Source organism: Arvicola amphibius, chromosome 11 (genome assembly GCF_903992535.2).
Source record: "Arvicola amphibius chromosome 11, mArvAmp1.2, whole genome shotgun sequence".
Taxonomy (NCBI): Eukaryota; Metazoa; Chordata; class Mammalia; order Rodentia; family Cricetidae; genus Arvicola; species Arvicola amphibius.
The window spans coordinates 53158624-53163717 of record NC_052057.2 but is presented as its reverse complement, the minus strand read 5'-3'; positions in this window follow the sequence as shown (position 1 = coordinate 53163717).

Here is a 5094-nt window from a genome sequence, read left to right as displayed (position 1 = left end):
TCCAGGCCTTCTTCATGCTCTGTCTGGTTTTCTCTCAGACCTTCCTTCTGTCTGCAGCCCAGCCCCAAGCAGAAGAGTCTCACCTGATTCACACACTCACCAAACTATTCACAGGCAGGATATCTTCTGGTGAATGGAGTCCATGGCAATTTCCTCATTGGAGCCTAGCAAAACTCCCAGATGCCCATTTGCATGTTACCAAGATGGGGAATATCTTTAATCCAGGTTCTGACTGAGGCAGGTTAGCTACCAGGCTTAACAGAAAAGATACATCAGAGTTTCCACCTGTTTGCATGACAATAATGAGAACTCTAATGCTAAGTCAACACTGGGAGGAGGGAAGGAAGAGGGAAGGGGGAAAGGCAGAAAATGTGTAATAGATGTTACAAGAAGGTTCTTACCCAAAACCCTGAAGAACTTGGGAGAGCTAGTACACCTAGCGAGTTCAAAGAGGAAAATGGGAGATGACAGTCCTCTAGGGGAAAATAGCAAAACAAATCTATCTTTGGCTTGCCTTGCAGATTTCACAGGGCCTTCTCTATTCTAAGAAGTTCAGAAGAACTGAAACACAGTGAGGGGTTGTATCTGGTGGAGGAGACTGAATAGAGCCATTTCCAGGCATCAGATGGGTTACCCAGCTATCTCTCTGCCCATGGTTAGGTCTGGTGGATGGCTGTTCCATTCATATGAGCCTGTGGAAGGACTCATAAGCAAAGAGATAAGCTCGATGACTCTGCAGAAAGACAAATGCTAAAAATAAGTCTTTCCCTTCTAAAACGTGCTGCACAGAGTTGAGCTGTGTGTATGCATACCTGCATATTTATGCTTGTATGTATGTATGTGTGGCTGTTTCAGTGTGTGTTTGAATGAGTTCATGTGTATGTTGGTAAGAGATAAACCTCAGGTATTGTTCCTTGGGCATAACCCACCCTGTTTCTAAAACAGGATCTCCCACTGCCCTGGAACTCACCAAGTAGGCTAGGTTGTCTGGCCACTGGGCCTTAGAAATCTGCCTCTCTGGGGTTTTGGCTGCCCTAGCCACACCCTGTGTACTAGGTTCATTTCTTTCACTGTGGATAAATCTGACAAGCATGTTTGGGTAGAAAGGGCTTCTTTTAGCTCATAGTTCCTGATTACAGTCTTTTGCTGCCCAAAATTTGCAGAGCTGAGACCTTGAGACAACAAGTCACACCACAGCCACAGTCAGAAGCAGAGATATGAATTCACATGTGCTTACATGCTAGGCTACTTGTGCTCAGCTTGGTTTTTCTATTTTTGCACAGTACAGGACTTCCTGTCTAGAAAGTGTTGCTACCCACATCAGTTAACTTAATTAAGACAGTTCCCCCATACATAGCCAGGGCCAACCCAAGGTAGAAAATACCTCATCGAAATTCTCTTCCCAGGTGACTCTCGCTTATGTCAAGTCGACATTTAAAGCTAACCATACTCAGCTGTTTTATGTGGCTCTTAGGGACCTAACTCAGATCTTCATATCTGAATGTCACTTTATCCCGAAACTACTTCCGAAGCCTTGAAGTGAAATTTTTTAAAGTAAAAATAAAATTCAAAACTTTATTGATATGAATAAAGTTATTTAAACAAAAATTAAAGGTAAAAAAAATTCTTATTGTATCTGAAACATTGAAGGAAAACTGGAAGTTGACATAGTCTTACTAAAGTGGACATTATATACAGGAGTATATTCCTATTGTAAGTGTTTGGTCATCATCAAAAAAAGAAGTTGGTAGTTGTGCCTTCTACTTCTACTCTTTGGAATACTTTGGAGTTGATTCCAGCTTCCAAGGCTGTGAACAAAACAACTGTGGCTACAGAAAAGTCTACAAGCACATGCTCTTCTGAGCATCCCTGCAAGTATGTACCCCTGTGGTGTAAGTTACTGTGCTCTGTGCTGTAACAAGAAGACAACTAAAGGAAACAAGAGTTTACTTTGGCTTATAGTTTGAGGTTCCAGACCATCATGCTGTTGGAAAACATGACATCAGGAATGAGAGAAAACAACTCATATTGCATCTGCAATTAGGAAACCAAGGTGAAAGTTGGTTCTCAACTCAAATTCTCCTTTATATTCATTATGGAACTCTAACCTATAGAGAGTTGGTGCCCACATTTCAGGTTCATAGTCCCACCTCAATTAATCTAGAAACTTCTTCTGAGTGGATCCAGAGATGTAGCTATTAGGTGACAATAAATCTTGCCAATCAATGTTAACCATCACATACGTTGATTGTGTGCATGCATACATGTGTGTCTGTATGTATATTTGTCTGTGTGTGTGCATACATGCATGTGTTTTTCTGTATGTGTGTTCAAGAAATAATTGTAGAAATTTTCTTTCTTTATCTTTTCTTTAATTAAAATAAAAGAATTCATTCAGAACTCTCCAGGAACCAGTTGAGTACAGGTCTCAAAGGTGAGATGCTCACCCAGTCACTCTCCTGTGGATGCTCATTCAGTCACCTTCTTGTGGATGCTAGATTTTGCCTTTAGTCAAAGTCTAAAGGTGGACTAGCACACCGTGGTAGGATGCTGAATTCAGCTAGAAAAATGTTTGGGCTACCAGCCAAGAAAGTAAAACAAATCTAAGTGTGTCATGTTTAACAAAATGCCATTCAGAATCTTCTTTCTAGAAGGATGAAAGCAGCAAATGACACTTGGCTCCTCCTCTCCTGAATCAAATTCAGGGAAAACATTCTGGAAATTCTATGCCAGAGGTCAGTCCTATGAAGACACATGAAGTTTTAAAACACTCACTCTCATTTTGTTCTTTTAAATCATGGCCATTAATAACCTCTGAAAATGGCCATCAATTTTCTTTTTTCTGCTTGACTGGAGTTTCTGTACCAAAATGCTCACAGGGGGAAATAAAGGCCTAACAGTTCAAAATCCAAAAAGTTTGTGCTGGAACTCATTTATTTATATTTCAGAATTCCAAGGCAGATTAATTGGAAGGCATCCAAACCTCAGAAGCCAACACTCTGCCAAACGTTTTTGCAGCTTGGCAATCAGCAGCAGAATATGGCCAGATCATTAAAGAAATCCTGTTCTGAATTCCCTTGAAGTTCCTAAGGCAGAGTTTAAACAAAATTTATTTCCTTCAGAGACTCATCTGCATGATAAGTTTCTATCTGTGCCTCAGAAAACAGCACATTGGATTAGCCATCTAACTCAGGAAAGTTAAAAATAAAACAAAAATAAACCCACATTTCATCTCTCTCTAGACCTTTATGACAGTGTGTTCTTAAATGAGGAGTCTGCTGTCACTGATCTCTTAGGGAGGAGTTGTGACCTTTCTGTCTTGTCACAGTGCTGTCTTTCGTTTTGCAATAGTCATGGAATGCTCCAAAAGCAGTAGAAAGAAATATAAAGAGCCCTGCATTAATGGACAAGGAAAATATATCAACAAGAGGAGATGGTTAACTTCAACTGTCAAGTTGAAAGATTCTGGGATCAGATGGAAAGGAGTCAATGAGGAGTTGTCTAGTATAGGCAACTGTGAGCAAGCTTGGAGCTGTTCTTTTGATTACATGGATTATTGTGGGAAGGCCTACCTTAATTATTGTTTGTATGTGTAAGTGGAGAAAACAATCTGACCATTAGCAGGCATGCATGCATTGCTTTCTTCTATCATGGACTTAAGATAACCAGCCACTTCAAGTCACCTGATTTCCTTACCAATATAGAGTGTAAACTAGAACTGTGAGCTGAAACAAGCTACCACAGCAGCAAGAAAAAGCCAGAGACACAAGGGTTAACCAAGATGGGCAGTGGTATACCTGAGGAAAGAGCAAGTGGGACAAGGTTTGCAGGCATCTGGAGAAGGGAAGGAAATGTTCATGACAACCAAGTGGTCAACATAACCTTGATGAAGTACATTAAGTAGAATACCCCGGAAAGGCTTGTGAGATAGGGTAAACTAGAAAGGCCTTGGGGTATTGTGGTGTTTCATCCTCTACCGTATTGAAATAAATCTCACTCTCTCTCTCTCATTCTCTCTCTCAAAATATGTGATGGACCTTGGGAGCTCAGTCTGTTGCTCTGAAGAGAGACTTAGTCTCTATCTCCATCTGTCACCGGACAAAGATTCTATGGTGATATTCGAGATAATCATCAGTGTGCTAGTGGGGCAAGGCCAGTTCAGGCACCCTCTGCTCCACTGCCCAAGGACCTAGCTGGGGACATCCTCGTGGACACCTGGGATACCCTCTAGAGCCACGTCTCTTGCCAACCTTAAAATGACTCCCTTAATGTAGATATCTTCTTCCCTGCTCCTATATCTGTCCTTCCTCCATCTCCACCCTCCCACTCCCCCAAGCTCTCTCTAGATCCATCCATTGCCTGAAAATCTCAGGATGTCATTATTTTTTTCTACTGTATAGTACTCCATTGTGTAAATGTACTACATTTTCTTCCATTCATTCTTTGGTCAAAGAACATTAAGATTATTTCCAGATTCTGGCTATAACAAATAATGCAACTACGAACATAGTTGAGCACATATCCTTCAGGTATAATTGACCATCCTCTGGGTATATACCAAAAAATGATATTGCAGGGTCTTGAGGTAGGTTGCTTCCTAATTTTCTGAGAAATCACCATACCAATTTCTGAATTCCCTAAATGATTATTTATAGATGTTTGTTTACATTTAAAGGGGGATATACATTTAAAGGAAGATGAATACTTTGCATTTGTAGGATCTTGGTTTATTGATAAAAATTTAGGTCAATTTTATTATATGTATACTTCTGCTCTTGATTAAGACATTGTATTTGTGCAGCTCATTTAAAAATGTAATGTATAGTTAAGAAATTCAGGTTAATTTATAATAGTCAAGCATGTAGTCATGTTAGTTAGGTTTTCTAGATGTACAAAGATATATTTCAATTAGATAGATAATATGCAGAATATGGCATTTAAAATGTTTTAAGAACTTAGGACTTTTTATGACAATGAGACTCATCTGCTCTGGCAGCACCAATCTACTTCAAGAGGATGATGGGCATTGAAGAGATTCCTTATGGAGTGTGCTAGCCATTTGGGCAAGAAACTGCTCCTGCCTGGACTGCTTGA